The sequence below is a fragment of the Haliotis rubra genome, unplaced genomic scaffold (assembly GCF_003918875.1).
Source record: "Haliotis rubra isolate DU_JTF1 unplaced genomic scaffold, ASM391887v1 Scf78, whole genome shotgun sequence".
Taxonomy (NCBI): domain Eukaryota; kingdom Metazoa; phylum Mollusca; class Gastropoda; order Lepetellida; family Haliotidae; genus Haliotis; species Haliotis rubra.
Window position 1 is genome coordinate 1124121 of NW_025767501.1, and position 24387 is coordinate 1148507.

A 24387-nucleotide genomic window follows, 5' to 3' on the forward strand; every position below is an offset into this window, starting at 1 on the left:
CCATGTGATTACCAGGCCCAAGTAATGCTGAAAGTGGCCCCGCCTTGGTACATTTTGGTTCATTGAGGGCTAAAATACAATTGTGAATGAGAATTCTTCTGATTAAGATTTTGACAGTCTTTGAGTCTGGGTACTGTTGGATTAGAGAGATCAGGACATGACTGACATTCTAACTGGTTCAAATGCCAGGTCCTTCAGTCTACTAATTTAATTGATGATCATGGTTATAATTAAAATGGATTTTGAAAAAAACTTGAGGTGTTAACAAGAAACTTTCTGTTGATGTAGCTTTACTAAATGAGAGCTGATGAACAACACCCCAAGCATCCCCTAATCTGCTTGTTCAAGTGGTGCTAGATGTCCAATTAAAACTTAACTAATTTCACTGCAACAAATGATAATGAGAATTTGAAAGAAGATAAACTGAGATGCACCAAATGGTGTAGGGGGTTTTTTTTGCTGAAAAATCCGTGCTACTTTTGTTTGTTTTTTCAGTGTGTGACAGCAAGAACTTTCTAATAAAATCAAGTACTTTTTACTTTTCATTGATTCACCTGAAAAAAATTACAAAAATAGTTTGAAAATCTTGAAGTAAAAACCCTTGAGACTTCACCCAAGGAAGTAATTAATTTCTAGTTTATTTCTCCATTAGTTACCTGAAATCCTTCCTGAGTAATTATGAAGGATTTTTTTTTTATCATTCAACACCAACTTGGTAACTGACTATGGCTTCCTGTGAGATTGGAGGAGACTTAGGGTAATTACGTAACATCAGCAGATGACAATTTCAAGTACCAGGAGAATGAAGAGCTCACGAGGTCCTCCAACCAAACCAGACGGGCACAGACCTTCAGCAATAGTGCGTCAAAGGGCAGCAGGGCAACAGCCAGTCTCTCAGGTCAACAAGGGTCATTGTTTACAAACGAGAAAAGTTATTGTCAGCTAGGTACAAAAGGTTGAACTTTTGTTTGTAAAAGTGGGAGTTCACTGTCTAGAAGTTTTGGAGTGTAGCCTTCCTTCCAAATATTTCAATGGTGACTAAAAACTTTGAAGCAGACGGCATCAAATTACAATGGGTAACAGTGTCTCTCTATACTGTTTCCAGGATCAAAGAATATCTGAAATTGAATGAAACTTTCATGGAATCAAGTTTTGATGTCACAGAAATTGAAGAAGGTGATATTTTTTGACTGAAGTGTATTTGTATCACACAAAAAGGTGAAACAAGTAAGAAATACTGTGTTTGTGTCGGAGGACTTACACGAAGGACAGATATTATCGCAGGCAAAAACTGTGGATTATTTGTGGAAAAAGGTAGTGGACATTTCTGGGCTTTAGAAGTGAGCTAAGCAAAAGTGATCAAAGTTTGGCTTTAGTTACCACATTTATCAATCAAAGACTGAAATCTCTTTAATGATTCCAACATGTAAAAGTCAGACTTCATGGCAAGGTTGGGAAGTTCATACCACAAAGATGGCCACCAATTGAAGTTGGCTCAATTTTTCAGCAAGCTGTTTAGTTAACTTACAGGGTAATCAGTCACTGTCACAGTTCAGTCCACAGAATGAAAATGGAGGTCAGACAGTAGCTTCAGTTGACTCCAATGTCGCTTACTTAGACTTAACAGTGAATACTTGTCTATGTAACATTTTTTACCCTATATTGTTCAAATTCCAGGCTAAAAACCTTGTCATTTTAGCAATTACTTTATGGCCAATTTGGAAAAAGTTTGTCACCAAGGAGTGTTCAGCTGAAAGTGTAAGGACTTTGAAAAGGAGGTTAGCCATTGATAGGTCCATAGAGAGACAGAGCACAATGGAGCTCTGGTCTTGACCCGGACTCGCTGTCTATTCTAAAGTGGAGAGTCTCAAACTATTTCCAGTCCAAGAGGGAGTTTTGTGAAATGATAGTACTTTAGTGGCAATATTAGGTGAAAATGAATTCCTTCTCTTAACAAAGCACTAGATAATGCCACAGAACAAGAATGGCTTAATGAGGGGGTGGTAACTACAGGTCATTTGTATTCAGTTGTCTCATTTTCTACTGGGTCTATTTGATGCAGCTGTGAGCAGTATTTCAGTTCTTGCATTGCATATCAGCTTGATGGAAGAGGAAAAGTTGGTCAAGGATATTTATCAGATTTATATTCAGTTTGGTAACCCATGGCACCGACAGTTCAAGGATCAATGGTAACCAGGACAAACCTGGGATTTGAACCCATGGCCAGCTTGTGGTCTACGTGCTACAAAAATGTGTAGGGGTGATTGGGTAGCCTAATGGTTAAAGCATCTGCTCGTCTTGCTGAGGGCGGTGGGGTAGCCTAATGGTTAAAGCGTTGGCTCGTCACGCCGAAGACCCGGGTTCGAATCCCCACCTGGGCACAGTGTGTGAAGCCCATTTCTGGTGTTCCCCAAAGTGATATTGCTGGAATATTGCTAAAAGCTACGTAAAACCAAATTCACTCACTCAAATCTTGGTGGAATTACATCATCTGCCATGATTCAATAGCCTTGGGTTCAAATCCTGTTTTCTCTCTGATTATGATCCTTGGTGTGTTGGTTCCATGACCAGTAGAAGTAGTAAATGTCTGGAATCTACATTAGTATTGGCTTTCATCCAACACAAGTCAACATACTTGTATAAGCAGTTTAACGAGATCCATTGAATGCATTAATCTATGTGACTGGTTAGCAAGTTACTCTGTCTTTGGTTGTCTTATAAAACATATTTGTGTACGTCCAGTTCCACAGTGTCAAAGTATTATTCTGCCTCTCCGTAGCTTTGTCCATGCAATGTAGCTTATGGTATTCAGGGTGTACTTATCGGCTCACAAGACTCTGAGTTACAGATCATGATGAAAGCCTTGTCTGTTTGCTGTTAAACACACAGACAAATAGATAATGAAAGAGATTATTTTGATTAAAAGCAGTCTCTCGTTTAAACACTTAGGTGGAGTCCTTGGTTATTTTGAGAGCTCTACCACTTGAGCTTGCCCAGACAGACTTAGAGAGGTCATTTCACATGGTCAGTACATGGTCAATGAAGGGATGTGGTCTGGAGTCACTTGATTCACAATGAGTTTTGAGCGAAAGTTATTTCAAGCTGGCTGAAAATGAATAAAGAGTATAGATTGATGGCAGTAACGTGAATAGCGTGTGTTTGAGTTGTACTGCAAAGTAAGTCCCAACCAATGTTGGACAACCCTGTTAAGCCCCTTGCCTGAAGCTAGTGAAACTAAGTGTGGTCATGTTGATTTGAATCAAGCAGGATTCAGAGCCATGTGGGTCATGTTAAGTTGGCTGTCACTAATGCAGGACATTGCTCAGGTGTCCGAAGACGTAAGGACATTGACGGCACTGACCATTGACATTCTGCTGGGAACAGCGTGAGACATTTATGTCAGTCAGAATATTTTTAGATATTTTCATGTCAAGTTAAAATAATGAGTTCATGTATTGTCCGTTGGTGCCAATTTTGGTAAATGTACATGTTTTTATTGTACTGTTGCACAGTGTAGAAATTATCTTACACCATATCAGTGCAATGTCTGTCTTATCAAATTGTTTCACAATTTTATAACATTAACTATTTTTTTAAATATATATGTTTTCTTTGGTGGCATTTCAAGCTGTTTTTGAGATGGTTTAAAATGATAAACTCAACAGATATTCAGTAAAATTCAATTCACACCCACTCATATTTTTGGGTTCAGTCTGTGAGTTGTTAACACTTCTGTATAGATTTTTCTCAGTCTTTACTTATTGATGAATCTGATGTCAGGTTGAAATACAATAGAATTTTACATATACTTTCCTCTTTTGTTTTTCCAATGACAGTGTCTGACACCAGTGCAAATGCAAACAATGATAGCATCAGTGCTCGTACAAGAAATGGTAAGTTGCCAATGCTTCCATCGTAAGATATTGACTTAGCCTTTGATTAAGAGATTTTCCAAGTACCAACAGAGAGACCTAAAGACAGTCTGCGTACTTCTGAAGGTATTGTCATGTGGGCGGTTTTCCCTTTATTTCTTGGTGTTCTGCAAATAAACCAGGATGAGATTGATTTTGAAATTATTTTAATCCAATTGATTGGAACGTCATTCATGTTGTATGTCATTGGGTTTGTGCATTATCTTGGATAATATTTGTTGATCAGGGTCTTCAGGAAATCAACAGATAATTTTTACATTTTATTGAATTAGCTTCAAGATTAAAAGAAGTATTACTGATTTGTCCAGAAGACATATCTCGTGTTTGACAAATTTATGTTTAAAGAAGAGATTATTTGAGCCAGTATTGTGTAGTAATGGTTTCACTTTTGTCAGTAGAACATCTTTAATAGCGAATGCACAATGCCTTTTAGAAAGTGGTTTAGTGTAACATAACTGAGAAACTGTAATCCCAAATATAACATATGCTTTTTCTGTATCTATGTGTTACATATAAAACCCTGCCAAATATCAACATGTTGGTCTCTCTAAATGTTCCTGAAATCAGTGGAAACCCACTAATAATTCCCTATCTTGGGAAAAGCTTATCATTGACCCTTGCAAATGTCAGGATGGGCCATGGTATTTCCACCATGGTGTAAGGATCTTATGAAAACGAATAGTAGATTTGTTTGAGAATGTACTGACACTAGGTCAGGAACCCTCAATCACTTGTCAGCATCACAGACCCTGATTAGATTGGATGTAGGTAGTGGGTTGTCTCCCTTACTGCTATTGTTAACATCGTCATCATTAGGAATAGGAACTGGTGCCAACAGTGCTTCCAACACCATGTGATGAAGTGATCTGGAGAAAGGATTGTCATATTTGCAAAGAGAATTGTGCTGATTTGTTTGCCGTGTTAGATCTGTGGGTCCTAATGAGATTATTTTTCATATTCCATAGACAATACAGCCTGATCCTCTCAAAAATAGTTCTGTTACTAAGTACATGACAAAGATGCTGGCATGGACTTGTAAGTTATTTACCATGAAGTGGAATATTTTGCTGTGATTGCATTTCTGTCAGTTTCTGCCTTTAAAGTAATTTACGTGACTTGGATACAGTATTTTTAGAATAATCTCAACTAACGATTTGTAATTATTGATATTGTTCCATCAAAATTTCCTTAATGAGGGAAAATTGGCTATTTTTTTTTGAATGTAAGCTCACACAATAGTTTGATTTACTGGTATTTTTGTAGATATTTGGTTGCAAATAACTGCTTCAGTTTCCTTTTGAGACGGACTCACATCTTCAGACTTGCTAAATGGCCAAAGTAGTAAATAGATTAATACCATTGACGCCAAGTTGGTCTCAAGACAGCGGTGCTGTTCTGTCAGATGTTGCCAGTTCTGATATTTGGACTTTTCAAAGAAGTTCTGTCTTCTTAACACAGGACCAAGAGAGATTATTTCTCTAGGTGGTTTTGTGTAGTTAAAATGACCATCACAGATGTCAAACAAAATCTAGGGATTGCAAGTTTACCAAATAATTGTTACCAATACAGTAAACAATAGTTATAATGAACTCAAAGAGACCACTATTTGTAGTTTCTTAAACCGTAGTTTGTTAAATGCATTTTAGCTAAACTATGCAACAAGTGGCCAGCAAACAAAGAACCTGTGTGTTTGTTATGAGTATGACCATCAGGGCTCCAGATAAGGGCCGTATCGGCGTATGTACGGATAAAAAATAAGCCTGATATGGTGGAAATAATTTAGAAAACGTAGCAGATACACACCACAGCAATGGTTTATGGTCTTAGAATCATTTACAGACGTATTTATCTGAAAAAGGTTTGTTTTATTGTTCAACTGAACTGCTTATGCTCGTTTATGAAATGAAACACAAGATTACTGATACTCCATTAAATTCCATTCAGTACTCTAAATGTACTCTTAAGTTTTTCCAGTATTTCTATATAAAAAATAAGGAGTAGGTATTCCTAATGTTGAAAAATTATCTGGAGCCCTGTACATTATTGACATAGTTTACGGCAATATCTGAAATATCTGAAAAAAATATTCTTAAATGATTGCTGAAATGATTGTCATTTTTATGTCACCATTATCTTATATTCTTGTTCAATGTTTGGGGTTGCTTCACACCAATACAGACACTTGTATTCAGAATGTGGGTAAGATTGAAACAAGCAAAGAGATATTTAGGAAATAAATCTGATAATGCCATTTCACCTTGAGCTGGAGTTAATGTTTTAGGTAAACCTGGGTATCAAAATGAATGTATCTGACAAAACAAAAACAAAACAACCTTATTTATCTGGCAAAAATGTGTTTTGTGTAGTTTGGAAAGTTTCTTGCCCAAGGTATGTTTTCAACAAGTTTTAACATGGGTTGTCAAAATCTTGGAACAGCATAAATAGAGATAATGGAATTATCCTTGAGGCCACAGACAGCTGTCTGTATGGGAGGGAGAATATGTTCAATTCACAGAGAATTGTATACTACTTATATGACAAGAATATTAATAATAAACTTTGTTGAATACAGTGTAATGAACTATTCTTAAGCCATTGGGTTATGCTTGGGGGGCTAGGGTTGTGTAACTTCTATTAGGTACTACATTCCAGATGTCTGGTCTGGGCAGGAATGTATATTTTGGCTGGTTCTGATTTCATAAAGTAACTTTCTGATGTAACTTGGCCAGTACTCATGTCAGTGACTATGTGCCATTGCAGACTGCTGTTTATGTTTTGGGAGGTAAGAATTTAATGTAATAAGTATGGTCCACACTGATGGAGAAGGGTTTTAGATGTTGAATCTTAAAGTGCTGAGATGAATAAATGATAACAAGTGCTATATTTAATATCATATCCTTGGCTTACATGGATGTAATGCACAAATTCCTACCTGCTCACTGGTCCAGTTTGCACACAAAATACCTTCTCAGCTCCCTAGGGAGTGTACTGTCCAAGAGCCTGTTTGCATTTACGTAGCCCTTTCATGCTATTGGGTACCCACTTGCTGCATGAAAAGATCCCTATTTCATTCAAAGTCTAAGACTAAGATGTCACCCCATGTTTTAAGACATGTTTCAGTGTGAGGCAGACCTGTAACAGAATATAATCCTGAGTGCTATCAACCACCTGATCCGTAATCCTTACAATGTATATTATCACTTATCACCCTGATCCTTGATATGATCTGACCCGTGAAAGTCCGGTTTAGAATATTGATCTTCAGTAACCCATGCTTGTCATAAGAGGCGACTAACGGGATCGGGTGGTCAGGCTCGCTGACTTGGTTGACACATGTCATCAGTTCCCAATTGCGCAGATCGATGATCATGCTGTTGATCACTGGATTGTCTGGTCCAGACTCGATTATTTACAGACTGCCGTCATATAGCTGGAATATTGCTGAGGTCTGTGTAAAACTAAACTCACTCACTTTATATGATCTTTACTTCTTTCTCCTCCATTCACTCATTTTAGGTTCTCTTATGACTTAAGGAGTATTTCTTGTGACTCAGTAGTATCAGTATCTGAAAAAATCCACAGTGTTTCATGAACCAAGACTCACAACAGAGAGTGTATGTTGATGCCAATGTATTGTCAAAGGCCATGTTAGGAACTGAGTCATATTGGGCCCAAGAATTGTTCCACAATGGTCAGATAGTCATACGTATTTATGTCTCTTGAGGTTTTCTTTTCGGTCATTGCCATCATGAATGTCACATAATCTGCAGATAACTACCCATTAAACAGAATGGAAATTGCATTGTGTCCAGTTACCACCAGTTACTCAACAGTTGCTGCTGAAGTAAAGATAATGAAGTGTTGGGACATATCTAGAAAAGCACAGGACAGCATTAATCAGCACTAGATTCTGAATAAACATCCATGTTGTAGATGGTCTTTAGTTTCCCTGCCTCAGTGTTTGACAATAAGGAAGTCGGTGCCCAAATGTGGATGTCATAGTTTGAGTGATCGTGGAGTGTCTTCCTGGTGCATTGTGGGCCTGCTATCCTCCTGACCTATTTACCCATAGTTCTCACTCTGTTTGTCATTTTCCTCCCATTAGTGTGGGCGATTAAACACCGGTGACCTCTTGCTATCGCCAAGAGGAACTCGCGAAATTCCCTTTCAAAGGTATTAGTTGTGCATAGTGCTTTGACGTTGGTGAAATAATGGCTTAACGTAAGCACCATAGATATTTCCGTGTTGCTCCCCAGTAGATGCTTATTACTCTGTAAAGCCATCAAAACCAATGAGATTCATATTTCCAAGTTCCGTCGAAATGTATTGAGTATGCTTGATTGCACACATGTCCATCAAGCATGCCTTTAACGATTTGTTCATTGCTAAAGGAAGCAAAATTAACAATTTTTTTGGACAAATTGCTTTTTCTCTTGTGCTATTTTTGATTCCTTCTAATTGATGTATTGATTATTTGAAACACAGTTTTTACAGGGCAATCAATTTGACAAGGATTTATATATGTATTTGGGGTGATGAATAAATTTACTGAGGGTCATTTTCAGATATTTCTGTATTACAAATAATAGTGACTGCCTGCTTGTCTATCTCACTGTTGGTTAAATGTGAAAAATCAAATAGATTTTTCACCATGCTGGTGATGGGATGTTTTTTAAATGTAGGTTGTTGTTTTCTTTCCATGAAATACATTTGTCTCACAGGAACTGGTGAAAGGAAAATATTCTAATCTGATACCAGAAAAGTGATATATCTTAGGGTTTTTTTCATTACCAACATGACACGTGGCCAAATAGGGCCTGAATATTGCATGACGTATCATGAGGCCTCAATAACTCACCAACTGCAATGATCTACTCAACCATTCTCTCACCCACTCACTCATCTCACTCATCTCACTCATCTCACCAATCCCTTGGGGCGGTGGGTAGCCAAGTGGTTAAAGCATTCGCTCGTCACGCCGAAGATCCGGGTTTGATTCCCCACATGGGTACAATGTGTGAAGCCCATTTCTGGTGTCCCCCGCCGTGATATTGCTGGAATATTGCTAAAAGCGGCGTTAAACCATACTCACTCACTCACTCAGTGAGTCACCAATCCCACATTCATCCACTCACCATCAACTCACCCACTGTCATGCCATCTCACCAATACCTCATTCATCCAATCTCACCGCAACCTCATCCATCTACTCACCATCACCTCACCCACTCACTCACCCACTGTCCTGCCCTCTCACAAATCCCTCATCTATCAACTCATCATCTCACCAACAAATTCAACCACACAAAGGAATAACTGTAAATCATACTTAAACTTTGGGCCACTAAATATGACAGTAGAGACTTAAAAACCATTGCATTGTTAGTTACAAATGACTGTTGTTGAGAAACCATTGTTTCAAATTTGATCAAATGCGGATAAGTTGGTTTTCACTCATCTTTTAAAGTGGTAGCAAGCATTATCACAGATATACAAAGTTCAAAGAAATACCACGTCTTTGTTTCAAGAACTTATTAAATTTTGGCTCCAACTGTCACTTTTAATGAATCTATAAGAATCCCTGTTACTATCCCATCAAAGAATCACCTGCAAGTGCACTGATTGCCTAGGGACACATGATGACTTGAAGCTCTCGTCACAGAGTGACATTTCCGTCTCACAGAGACATGAAGTCAGTAACGGTCTTTTGGTTCAGTGCAACCGTGTTTATAGCTTTCTGGTCTGAAAGGAAATACAGTTTTGTTGCTGTGTCATTTACTAGCATCAGTTTTCTGCTTTGATGTACAGAGACATCTTGATGATACATTCAAATTAGAAGCATTGACTTTTTGCTCATTTCAAATCTATAAGATCCTAAAGAGTGTTTGTCCATTGATCTGGCAAAACATATTTTTACACTAAAGTCTTGAATGACTGATGCTGCTTTGCAGGTGTTGTTTTTGATCGATTATCTGGCTTGTCGAAACCAGATAAAGTTTTGTCCAGTTAAGAATCATCTTTGGTTTGTGAGATGTTCTGTTGAAAATATTTGATTGATCGTGGATTTCAACACTGAAGTTTGAAATATTGGTATGACACATGTTATATGTATAGAGAGAGGTGTGGTTACATTCCAGCCGTTAATATGCCTATGTCAGCATCTTCCAAACAGGAATAAAAATTAACCAGTGTGTTACAAAATGGTTGTCCATGTTGCAAATGTGCAGGTTTAAATGTTTAAATGTATGTAATGTAACCTGTATTGTAAATGTATGATTAAACATGATGTACACATCCAGACACAACTAATGCACTGCCTCCATGATGAAGCTGCTGGGACAGCAGAAGGTTGGAAGTAGGATCCTGTTTATGTGACTTAAATGATCTATAGACTTACTGTTCTAATTAAATGCTCTATAGACTTACTGTTCTAATTAAATCACATGTTGGTTATAACTGTGTTGATTATTTAGATAATATTGAAACATGATAGCACTATAACAGATTAGTATAAAGCACATAATAACAAAAACATACAAAATACATAACTAGCCTGTAAGGAACTCTGATTAAACCAGCCGTTAATCTATTGTGGCTTGTGTGCTGTGCTGTGCTGGTGAAGTGCCGAGAGTTGTTATTTTACAAAAGGCTAATCAGGCATAAACTGTCTTAAACAAAGGTGTGACTCAAGCTATCAATCCAACCAACAGCTACCAAAAGGCAGTTAAATAAAACCAAAGTTGAATTAAAAACAACTCAACCAGGAGCTTAGTGAATGAGCTGCACAAATTTATTATATTCTGTACATCACAGTAAAAACTTAATACACTTATTACAACTTTAAGTGTATACAAATATGTAAAATAACAAAATTAAAGATCTAATAACACATTGCTTCAACACAACACTGTGTCATAAGAGGCGACTAACGGGATCGGGTGGTCACCGATATGGTAGTCTTGGTTGACACATGTCATCGTATCCCAAGTGCGTAGATCAGTGCTCATGCTGTTGACCACTGGATTGTCTGGCCCAGACTACATTATATACAGACCACCGCCATATAGCTGGAATATTGCTGAGTGTGGCGTAAAACTAAACTCACTCACTCATTACTTCATAATGTTCATTGCATGGAATCAGTATACAGTGTCTGGGCGGGTACACATGCTAAACTACGATATCTCAAATTCTATAGCACTGTAACAACTTTAGATGCTCTCGCATGCACTTGCACATGCACACACGCATGCACTCGCACATGCACACACGCATGCATACGCTGATCACCCTTTACCATAAACAATTCAGTACATGATTTTAAGGGGGATTTTCGATAATTCCCACATGTCATTATTCTCATGCTGTTTTCATGTTAGAGTGGCATGGTTCAAATTTGAAAACTTTTCTCATTGAACTTTTTCATTAAAATATTTCTGTGGAGTTAATGTAGTGATGACTGGAGTAAAGCTATAGTCAAGTTACAAACAGAATTATTCACAGTTGATCTAAATTTGTCTTCATCGGTCTTAAAATCTAAACCGTGTTTTGTGTTCAATGTGTGATAAAAGTGTAGCTTCAGTGTTCCTGTGTGAGTTGTTGCAGGATTAATGGGCTTTAAAACAGTGAGCTAATATGCTCACACTGGTTCCATCGAGCAAAAATGGCTTCAACTGTGAACAAAGCACCTATAGTTTCACAGCTTGAAACATTGAATGAGTCTATCAGTCTGTCAAATATGAAGTTAATCAATTGAGTAAAGGCTTAAATTGGTTACCAAACACTTATGGTAGCCAGCAGGAAGAGAAAAATCGTTATCGTTGAAAATCGTTGTGTGGCAAAGAAACTCTTTACTGCTGAATATTTTTCCTTGTGTTCGGAACAAGGTAGATAGATGTTTTTCAAATGTGATTATATTTGTATTGAGAACCTTGCAGATGTTGCCGGATGCTCTGTGGTCTTAAAGGTTCTCATACAGTAGAAAAAGGTTTATCAACAATCTAGACTTAACATGTGGCTTTTTCCTACTTTGTATAAATACTTTATAGCAGTATTTATGGTGATTTTGTTGTGGAGCATACATGCAGTACATTGATTTAAGCATTCCTTATAGCCTCACTGATATCCCAGTGAATACTGTGACATACAAGTGATGCAGATGTGAGCACTTTGGCCTGTTTTTTGGTGAAGAAGATATATTGTCCTCAGGTTTTACCCAAATGAATAAACCACTCTCTGGAAATGATATATGTCCTTGAAAATGAAATGGAGGAGTTGAAAAACATGTTAGTGCCTCCTTTCAGAGAAAAAAAGATCATGTTTTTAAGGAATTGACATTCTATCAAACTGGAGCAAAATGATTCTGCCTCCGTTTTTAACATTCAGTGTAATTGTTCAATGGACATGCTGGATGACCTGATAAAAACAGCCAAACAAATTTCATCCTTTCAGAGAAAATGGCCAAATATTCTGTTACATATTACCCAATGCTCTCATAGTCTGGCAGTAGGTAAACAAATTTATATGAATACTACTTTTATAAAAGTACAGACCACTTATCATTTTTGAGTAGTGTATTTAAGTGATGGAATTAGTGAAAAAATTGCTGTGACTTATAATCGTTACTTTTCTAATCTAAAAACCCAATGTGTTAGAGACCATATCCATGATCCAAAGATAAAATATACATTCATCTGTATGAACATTATCAATACTATGAATTATGCTGAAAATGTTCCTTCAGCTAGCATGCTGCTACAATATATTTTTCTCAGGACTAATGATCTAAGGCACTTTGATATTTGCTGGGAGTGGAGGGTTGAATCATAGATGTTGAAAAGACCTCTTGTCTGGTCAAGGCCGTTCCCATGGGTACATTGGTAAACACCATGAAGGACTTTCTTCCCTCATTAAACTGACATTTCCAGATAAAACTGTGACTCTGATCAAAGTAGTCATAACTCCAACTCACACACTTCCTGGACATGTGAGAAGTGAATCTTTCAGTCTTAATTGCAGTTATCAGTAAGTAGACTGTCTGGTCAAATTGAGACCAAGGGTCATCAGGCTTCTTGTGGGAGGCTACCTTTAATACTCAATCAAAGGAAGACTTGGCCAAAAGGACGGTTGCCCTTTAAGTAATCTGCCTGGCCAAAATGAACATGCAGAGCTCAATACCCTATAACTGCGGGCATTTTATTTGCCCAATGCTGCTGTATGATTCTCAGAGACGTATGATCCATTCCAACCTAATTTCAGAGACAGGACTGCCCGAAAGTGAAGCTATAATCTCCTTCCCCCACCCCTTGAATTACAAAACGTCTGATAAGCAGCTCATTGACTGCAGTTAATAATGTGATAAATATCAAAGAGAACAGTAAACCCAGCCAATTGAGATAACAGTCCAGACTATAGTGTAAGTAAAGTCTTAAATAAACATGAAATCCACTGATCTGAGATAGGCTATACCCACCAAATCAAGACTTGGTTCTACATCATTTTCATGGTCTGACAGCTCTTGTTCCCACTTAAACAATCACTGATGCATGTGCTGTTGTCATATTTGGCCTTTTGCATCCATGTAACGGTGTTTCCCATCTGACTTAGTACTTGATTGATGCTAAGACCATTGTCTAGACGACCCCAGACGTTGTTTAGTCTAGAAAGCCTTGGTCAGTCAGGCTTAGGTTAGAGGTATGACAAGTAAATCTCGTGCAGCATGATCTTGTTTAGTCTACAGATCTGGAACAAGGTCAGCCAATATAGGTAAAGGTTCTTGTTAATCAGTTTTGTGAGTGAGCTTTATGACCGGGTCTCATCTTTGGCTATAGTTTACTTGTTAGGGGTTTCAAACATTTTGCTTATCAAGTCTGGGTTAGGTTAAACAAAGCTGTTGTGTAATCAAAGTTTCATTTTCCTTTTATCTTGGCTGGACATGTTATTGTTAAAATGTAAATGCTTCTTCTGTTTCAAGTGCTGGTTGTTTAATGTGTTTACAGTAACTAGTGCCTGGATTTACTATCCCAGGAATCTTTGTTCCCATGAGGTGTTTGTCATGGCCACAGATTGTTTGGAACCTATATCACTTCCTATCATTCAAAGAGTGAACAAACAATTTCTGTTTGAATTGTGAAACTGTATCTTTTCATATTTCGAATTTATCAATGGTGAATCAGTCAGATAAAAAATAATAAAACATTTATATTGGGTCTTTTTGTACTTGCTGTGGTCTATTCTGTAAACTGAAAAATCAAAAAGTGACACTCTGATGACCAGCTCAGTATTTATGTGAAGTACTGGTATTTGCAGAGGTGGGCAGATATCATAATGGGAATACTTTCTTTAGACTTCTTAGTTTGATATATTTAGCATATGACTGACATTCCTGAATGAATATCTCAGTGGTGTTGTAATCAGTTGTGTTAAAGGCTGATGCCAACTCTTCAGCCATCATCAGACAAGCTGTGTATCTGTGTAAAATATGCACAAACTTAAAACGATGTTGCAGTTAATTTTTATTTGAATGCATACCTAAACATATGTTAATTTACTGAGCCCCATTAGATTAACAATCCCATGCATAACTTACTATTTAATGTTGATATGTGATGCATTTTACAAAATACTACACATGTACTTCTTGAATTTTTAGCTTCCAATCAAAGGGTCAATTCAAAAATGCCAAATTGATCAAATTTAAGAGAGTGAAAACCAGGGTTACTCAATGAAAAATGTAAAATATCCAATTAGATTGAAAACGAGGGAGTGAATTCCCAATGGCAAGAGAGTTTTTTTCTGGAGCATTGCCTTCAGATCGAATTTGTGCATGTGAATTGTTTTCTTCAAAATATGGTATGATATCATTGATTATGGAAAATTGTCATTATGAAGCTGATAATTGACACTTTCTATTTCAACTACATACATTTTCATTGGTTATCAGGGCAATATCTGAGTGAAATGTAATGTTATCTTAAAATGATCTATTATGTTCAGCAGAAGGGTCCATTTTGGTGAAATTGCACTGGTGGAGTTTTTTATCAGTGTTGTCTCATCTATCAACAGAAGCTGGATGCCTCTGTTTCTCCATTCTTGTAGACTCAGTCAGTTCATTTTTAGATTCACAACTCTTACCCATTCGATGATGAGATTGGCTTCACTGCATTTGCATTGATGGACTAGCAAAGAACGGTAAATATAAATCCTTATTTGGCTGACAGTAACAAACTGTTGTTTTATCAATCAGGTAAGATTTCTCTCATGAGGGTTGTTTGTAAGCTCTTGCATGAAGAGAAGCAAAATATTACTAAAAACATATTGATGGCAGTGTAATTGCTTTGGAAAGAGGAGACTTAGAAGATTTAACAGGTTTATGTTACAAATAATGGTGTTGCTGAAAATGAAACTTGGAATATTAATCAGATTGAATATTTCTGGAAAACGTTTAGAGAATTCTCAGAATTATATTTGTTGTTTGAGAACTAGAAACAATGAAAATTAATTAGAAAAGTTTAAATTTAAATGTTTTTGGTAGAGCTGTTTCTGATCATTTTGTTGAATTTAAGGTATGGCGGTGTTATGGACCGGATCTACACCAGTTTCACTAGTGCTATCAATAATAGGCTGTTTTTATAGGCAAGTTACACTGCTGGCATATTTGAATCCATGATTAGATTATCCAGTTACTGCTAAGGGACATAACTCTACATAATTAATTGCTACTCCCCAGACCACTTTGGCACCACTGCCTTATTTTGGAGTAAAATGTAAGTCGTAGGCAAAATGTTATGGAAATACATCCTGAATACATAATAGCAAGAAATATTCCATTCCAATTAACCATGGCTGGCCCTTTTTTTCAAAGTAGATCTGCAAGTCATTCCACTGGACTCATCTCTGGTAAGGCTGTGTGATCTTCATAAAAAGCACCCAGCCTATTACACTTCTGTACATAAGCTACCAATAACCTTCCATCCTTGGTTTTATCCTGGTGCAGGTTGTGGCAAGACTGAGGTATCTGTAGACTTCCCGGACTATACTGTGTGTCATAAACACACATGTAAACATCATCGCTATGAGTAATTCCAACATATTTTTGTATGTTTTTCTGCCTGGAAATGACACGTTGTAGGTTATGGGCAATGTAGCAGTCTAGACCAATAGACCCAAACTAATTGGATTTCTTTTCCAGTGTTAATTATCTTGCACTTGTGGATGGAAGGTATTTGAAGAGGTGTTGATGTCTTATGTGTTTCTAAAAAGACGGCCAACGTCAGCCTTTCTTCATTTTCAATTGAAAATCGTCTTTTCACACTGTGTAGTGACGCAGATGCAGAATTTAGCGAAAGGGATGGATTTGGGTCAAATATTTCTGTTGAAAAATGTTCCTGAGGATGCTCTGTGTGAGATAATTATTTTCTCAGTAAAAATATAAGGCCTGGATGATACATTATCTTGTGAATATAGTATTTCTCTTCTAAACATTGTTCCATCTGCTACTGATAGGCATATGTCAGACTTAACTCTCACCTGCACACATTACTGCAAGGTTGTTAATTTGCTCCGAGAGTTTGATGCTATGTAAACCAGATAATGAATATCTGATAGTTATCTAGCTATTCATTTTATCTCTGTGACATGAAACATTACATTGAGTATGTTGACAAGCACTCACTGCTGAAATGAATAAGACCAAACTTAATAGCTTTGTCAACACACATGGAGCCTAGTCACACAGACACTGAGCTACATCACTGGCCTGTGAATAAAAATACGGAAATAAAAGTTTCTGGATCATTTTAGATGGGTAACACGCTGTGTAATGCGCTGTTATAAATCATTGGATATCTTGTCTTTAATGACATCATTCCATTGCCTTTCGATTTTCACCATTTGTTCTCCAGACATGGACATTTTGTATATTCTGTGTAGTCACAAAGGGAGAATGGGTTATAGACAGGTGTGAAACATTACATACATAGCTTGTTAATTCTACTTTAAGAGTACACCTGGAATATGTATTTTATGATAAAATATAAGGATGGGATACAATTTTTAGCAGTGTGTGGATTTGGGTTCAGAATAGGTCCCTTCTGCCTTATGTTTGAGTGAGTTCAGTTTTATGCCGTTTTCATGACGCAATATCGTGGCAGGGGACACCACAAATGGGCTTCACACATTGTGCCCATGTGGGGAATGGAACCTGGGTCTTCGCTGTGATGAGCGAATGCTTTAACCACTAGGCTACCCTACCACCCCACTTTGTGCTTGACATTCATGCTGTATAAAATTGTGATCAGCCTTGAATAAGGCTGAAATATTCTTTAATATTTGGACTCTAAGACTCCTTATACTGACAGAGCCTGACAACTGAATGGTGGACTTGTGTTTCTTCATGTTAGGCTTGGAGGCCCACTGAATCAAGTGTATGCTTACCACAGCAAAGATGAGAGTTCATTTTCAACATGTGTGAAGCCTTTCCTAGATTGCCCCAGTTGTAACACTGGAATACTGCAGAAAGCAGTGAAGAAAATACATTCACCCACTAACATGATTATGTCGGTCAGCCGTTCTGGACAGATATATCCAGCTGTCTTTCAGTTTTTTGTTATGTTCATCAATATTTAACTGGTGTTATTCATCACAATTAGTGAAATTAGAATGAAATGTGGTAAATGTTTATAGAAGACCCTTCCTGCTGCGACACAGATATATTTGTTCCCAGGTAGTAGACAAAAGACTATCAAGCTTCTGGATTCAGCAGAGATCAATTGAATCTGTGCAGCATGAATCTTTGGAATATTTAGTTCTTGATTGTGTGACAACCCACCAAGAAAACACAGTTGTGAACAGTTATAATTGTCCTGTATTGTTTGTAGTCATGTATTGAAAATGTATTTGTCCCGTTACATGAAATGCTTGTCCAATCAATAGGTCAAAGGTCAGAAAAGATCAATATGCTAATCAATGGAATCGGAATTGTCGTGATTAACATCATGTGAACAATTGAATGCATGGTGGGAGGACTCGCTGGATCGGCAACACAAGGTTTGAATAACCTCCGATGACTTGTGAAAACAACATTTTATTGCAGTCAGTGTTCCAACAATGAATCCAAATGAGGACAAATGGGGAATAAAAGAGCTTTGATTTCTTCATACATGAAATGTCACTGATGACATGTGACGAGGTTCATCTGCATTTGGTTTGATTTCCTGTACATTTGACATTTTTATGAGATATTGACAGGGTGACATGGAGATGCATGGAAACGCTTCCTGAATATCTGCTGGTGTGAGACTTTCGGGCCAAACCAGTGTTAATGGGTGCTTTGTTTGTTTCTTGGTTTACACAACTTTCAGCAGTGTTGCAGCTATATAACATGGCCTGTAAATAATGGTCAGACTATGCAGTGACTGATACTATGATCAAAGACCTAAACCATCAGATTTCTGTGACATAATATTTACCAAATATAACTGGAACATTTGATCCATTTTGTCACCCTTTATGATCAGCACAGGCTGCTGTAGACTTGCACAAGTCTCTAAGCTCAAAATTAATAGTTTAAATGATAATTTCTAAAAAAAATAATAACAGACTGGGGTGGTTGTACTGTCCGCTTATCTAAACTTGCCTCTTTAAATCCATGGGCTTAGCATTTGGTACAGCCTTGGAGCAAGGCTATGGTTGGTAGGGACTTGTTTAAACACAGATTACCACAGGGTGTTAATGGATGCAGAATGATAATTGTCCAAACAAACTGGGAGAGATCATTTCTAATTGCATGGAGTGACAACAGCTGGAGGGTTGTATGGAGGAGAATGGCTTTTTTGACTGTCCCGATTGGACCAGTTTAATGTATTTCCATCTTATGGGATGGACTTTGTGAATGTATAGAAGGTATGACCAGATATTACATGGTCAGTTCTTCATGAAACTGTAATGAAGAGAGGTTGTACTGAGAACAGATTTGTACATTATGATAACTGAAAGTACAGACATTATTGTCATATGGAGAATACAGAATATAGCACAGGATACATCTCTAGTATCCGCTGCTTGTTGAAAGGGTATTTACTAAGAATTAGCTTCTGACACTGGTCATGTGTCAACTCACCTGAATGATGTATATTTGATTATTTAAAGGCCACCATACATTGTACTATCAAGGCAGACATTTGGCAACAAACATTATTCCTTCATGCATTTGAATAATTTCAAAATGAAAGAATATCATCTAATAGTTTCTGAATAATAAGTTCCACTCTGTTCATCATGCAAATCTGCATCACAAAGATGATTACCACAAGATTGTCAGAATTTCTTTTGTGTCTTCTCAAGAAGACAGAATTGTGTGAGTATAAGCTCGTCTTGATCTCGGGGGAGGTACCACACTAGACTGGTCATTGTGTTGTCGGATATTGTTTGGCATGTAATAATTGTATGTGTAGTTCTTCCAGCAATACTCAAGGTGTTCCACTTTCCTCCTTCACAGGTCTTGTGGATTCCAAAGTTAAAAGCAAAGGTTAACCTAGACATCAATATGTACAGAACTAAGTGTGAGGTCGGTAAATAAATTTGCCTGTTAGTTGTTTAATGCCACACTCAGCAATATTTCAGCCATATGGCAGCTGTCTGTAAATAATCCAGTCTGGACATGATAATCCAGTGATCAACAGCATGAACATCAATCTTTGCAATTGGGTTTTGATGACGTGTCAACCAAGTCAGCGAGTCTGACCACCTGATCCCATTAGTCACCTCTTACAACAAGTTGCTGAAGACCCAATTCTACCCCGGATCTTCTCATGTGTCAGTAAATATGCACAAAAGGTCAATGAATGAACAAAAATATTATATTGAAACACAGGATTAGGTTTGTAATATTTAATATGCCCTATTACATAAATGAATGAACACATGAATGTCCAGTATTTCTCTCAGTGGAATGTCTTGAGAGAGTGGTCTAGGAAACTATTTGTCACAGTTGAGTGTCTTGAGAGAGTGGTCTAGGAAACAGTATTTGTCACAGTGGAGCGTCTTGAGAGAGTGGTCTAGGAAACAGTGTTTGTCACAGTGGAGCCGCTTGAGAGAGTGGTCTAGGAAACAGTATTTGTCACAGTGGAGCGTCTTGAGAGAGTGGTCTAGGAAACAGTATTTGTCACAGTGGAGTGTCTTGAGAGAGTGGTCTAGGAAACAGTATTTGTCACAGTGGAGGTCTTGAGAGAGTGGTCTAGGAAACAGTATTTGTCACAGTGGAGTGTCTTGAGAGAGTGGTCTAGGAAACAGTATTTGTCACAGTGGAGCGTCTTGAGAGAGTGCTCTAGGAAACAGTATTTGTCACAGTGGAGCGTCTTGAGAGAGTGGTCTAGGAAACAGTATTTGTCACAAGGGAGTGTCTTGAGAGAGTGGTCTAGGAAACAGTATTTGTCACAAGGGAGTGTCTTGAGAGAGTGGTCTAGGAAACAGTATTTGTCACAGTGGAGTGTCTTGAGAGAGTGCTCTAGGAAACAGTATTTGTCACAGTGGAGTGTCTTGAGAGAGTGGTCTAGGAAACAGTATTTGTCACAGTGGAGCGTCTTGAGAGAGTGGTCTAGGAAACAGTATTTGTCACAAGGGAGTGTCTTGAGAGAGTGGTCTAGGAAACAGTATTTGTCACAGTGGAGTGTCTTGAGAGAGTGGTCTAGGAAACAGTATTTGTCACAGTGGAGTGTCTTGAGAGAGTGGTCTAGGAAACAGTATTTGTCACAGTGGAGTGTCTTGAGAGTGGTCTAGGAAACAGTATTTGTCACAAGGGAGTGTCTTGAGGGAGTGGTCTAGGAAACAGTATTTGAAGCTGGCAGAAAAGTTGTTCTGTCTGCACTAGGGTAGCTGTTATTTTGTACAAGGCTTTGATTTATTCTTCTTGAAACTGTTCCCTTCAAGAATAATTGCTCAAATGATGAAAATTTTTCATGAAGGTAGCTAGGGAGGTAACTGTAATTTCTCTACAAGACATGTTACAATGGTGCGGCCAACAGCTTACAGTATATATTGCCACACAGCACAACTCTTGTATAAAATCACTTTGGCTTGGTTTGTGATGCCAATATGGCCTGTATGGTTCAGTCCTTTCTTTGATATAGACTTCAACAACAATGCATGGTTGAAGTGATAATATTGAGTGTATTTCTTTTGGTTGTATTTTACTCTGCAGTTTGTAGTATTCGAGCCGTATCACCACAAACCAGTGAGTGAAAGAATGAACATCCTCCAATGTCATCAGGGAAGGATAATTTTCTGTCAGCCTTCTACCACAGCTTTCTATCCCAGGTGTCTATAGTGGGTGTATGGACTGAGGGTGGACGACTGTAGACCAATCACCTGCATAATCAGAATATCATCCTTAAACTTGGAGCAATCTTATCATTACCATCTTATATAATCAATGCTGCTTACACTGTATAATCTCACCAAAATATTTGACCAGGCAATCTTGATCCTAATTTCAATATGGCAGTCATGGCAACCATCTTGAAGTGCCCTTCTTGAACCTCTGGCTGTGATTACTTATTCTCTTTTCAGATTAGTTCATTTGGTAATTTAGTTAAGAGGAGAGTAAGGCATTTTGACACTGATTACTTTGGACATTGTCAGGTTTATTAATGTTATCTGGAAAGTTTAAACCCTTGTTCTGAACTATGTTCAATAGATTGTGATCTGGATTATATACTTTTATGCTTTTGACATTATCTAAGAACTTTAAGAAGTGTAGAACTTGTGAAATAATGCATTCAATAAAATTCTGTATTTTATGCCTAATGTGAGTGTGTGTGCAAGTGTGCGTGTGTGTATTACTCTATGAAGGCACAATTTGAACTGCACAGGTCATCCTTCCAAATTCTGCTTCTCCTCCCCGATTGTGTTTCTAGGTTTCTCCGCACCATACCCGAGTCCATGGATTTTATCAAAGTATTAGACATCTCAGACCTACAACGCTTCAGGCTTTCTTCCCACTTTAAGCTGACATACTGGGATGTAACTGGAATACTGTTGAAGGTTTGGTGAAACCCAACTCACTCACTCACTCTGTTAAACCTAGAACTGCCCAAGGCCTGCAAATCTAAATACAGTCCTAAATACTGCGTGGAAAGCAGAGTAAATAAGAAGACTTGTCTTGAATTATCCATGTAGATTATTGTCCTGCCAGAGGGCATCTTGAGACATCTCAATGGCCCTTGTGAGCAGAAGACCCATATTTGACGCAACATTGTTTGAAAGAAAATCGAACCAAGGCACTATGGCTTTTATTCCCCCGACATGTAAATGTACTCCATGTTGGCCCGGTTGGGTTAAATGGAAGATGCATTTGACAGTCTCCATACCCTTTTCCCAATGAGATAAAGCAAATGTCACACTTTATATTCATTTTCATGTTTCATACTTTCATGTATGATGACCATATCTATATTTACATGGGTGAAAGTTGTGTCAGAAAAATGCTGCTCTCTTTTTTTCTTGGCATATAAAATTGGGTTAAAGTGATGTAAATGTCTGTCTGTGTTGGAATCTATCAACTAATCATTTTCAGAATCATGAGATGAAAGAGTACTTGAATGAAAGCTGAAATCTGAATATATTTTCAATTATCTGTGTGGATGTATCAGTCTAAACATAAAGGGTTATTTTGGCTTTCTTGCCATTACAGAATATTTTACATGTATTTTTCAAACGTTTCTGAATCAATTCAATTTAGTGTCAGCTGCTGGTGAAGTTCAATTCTGAAGTCCAACTAAAAGCCATTTGCTTTTACATTGTGAAACTCTGCACACATATCAACCTTTGTGGAGGTGCCATTTTCATGGAAACAAGTGGGACTTAAAAGCAACTCACTGTTGAGTGTTTCAGCCACAAATTTCAGAACTGATGGATAATATTTAACCTGAGTTAGATGTAACCAAGGAGGACATGTCACCTCCTGATGACTCTTGTTCAGCTGAGACTGTTGTAATTGACCAGGCTCTTATATAAATATTTCAAGTGATTGGTTGCAGACATTTTAAACTGTTTCTATTGTCCATGCTTTCAAGCCATATCTAAAAGTAGTCTTAATTGTTTCCAGGAATCAGTTTCCATGGTTTCATTTGTACCTAATGTTTGTCAATCAAAACCAAATATATGTCAAATTTATATTTTGATCCTTTGAATCTTTGACTATTTCATTACATAAATGAATGTACTCCTAAAAGGTAGCTGATCAGCATTAACATCTGGGACTAGAAGGTTTTAGACCTGATGTGTTTGTCCAGTGAACAATTGACATTAACAGTCACACCAATCTCATGTCATGATGGTCAGCCCGGATATGTCTGCTGTGCTAAGGTCCAGATTGACCACCATTTCCTGTCTTGTGTCATTTACAATGATTGAAATTTACGACTGCATGTCTTTTTTCCTCTTTATTGGCTTCCTTGTCTTTCTTGACTGGTTGTTCTGGCAAATTGAAATAGACTATAAATGACCTTCAAATGTGGTCCACGATTGAAATTTATCTTGCATGAGAACGAATTTGGACTGACTCCTCCTCCTAAGATTGTGTGGATGTTTTGGACAGCATGGACAGCGCTATAAAGTCTTCAGTTGGCCATTGATCTTGTGAACAATACGTCCACAATGGGGACACCGAAATGGCCTTTGAAATTAACCTTTGCTGTTTGTTAGCACAGGTTGTAAGAGGATGAGTAAGAGTCAATAAAGTGAAATCAGATGGATCTTGGTACAGCTGCTCTTTCCTGAGATTAAACTGGAGTCGCGTTAACGTAAATGGGAGGGTACTATGATCAGTCAGCTCTTAAGCACATACACCACTAAATGCACCTGTCCCTTTTATTTTAGAGCTCAGACAGCTATATGGAGAAGGGTAATGGCACATTTTTATGATCTGAAAATGTTGTCTAAATTGTCACACCAAGGATACTTAAGGAAAATTGATGTGCTTCTCCTGTTGTGTCTCAAGGTAGATTTTGTGTTTTATGGTATGGTTTGGCAATAAAATTGTCTCTCTTTGAATGGAACTGTACAATTTGTATGGTGTAAACAGTGTTACATTTTTATGAAAGTTTGTCAGGTTTTACAGCTTCATGGATTTATTACTTAGATGTTCTCTGAATGTGTAAAGAATAGCATTTAATTCACTCATTCACTCACTCACTCACTCACTCACACACTCTCTCATTTATTCCTGATATGAGGTAACATATTTAGAGCAACACGCATCCTGGTACCGAACATGCATTCAAAGGTTACCAAATCTTTCCAAGAACCAGATGAACAGCCTACGGCCATATCAATTATCCAGTTCTGTCATCAATATTAGAATGAATGTTTGCGTAACATGTTGGCATTTGCTGATCAAGTTATGTATTGTTTAATGTATTGATTATCATTTGGTCAGTGTTTGCTGGCTGTTGGTATT

At 37.6% G+C, this 24387-nt stretch overlaps 1 protein-coding gene across 4 annotated transcripts in view; it reads left to right on the plus strand.

Moving 5' to 3' along the window:
• LOC124260865 (visual pigment-like receptor peropsin) overlaps nucleotides 1-24387 on the plus strand; it is a 99291-nt gene that overhangs the window by 30593 nt on the left and 44311 nt on the right. For 2 of the 4 annotated variants that reach the window (XM_046695186.1, XM_046695187.1), the window contains exon 2: nucleotides 3837-3893. The exons of the other annotated variants lie outside the window; for them this stretch is intronic. The gene's annotated coding sequence lies outside the window, so the exon portion shown is untranslated. The remainder of the gene's footprint in view (nucleotides 1-3836; nucleotides 3894-24387) is intronic. 4 annotated transcript variants of the gene reach the window in all.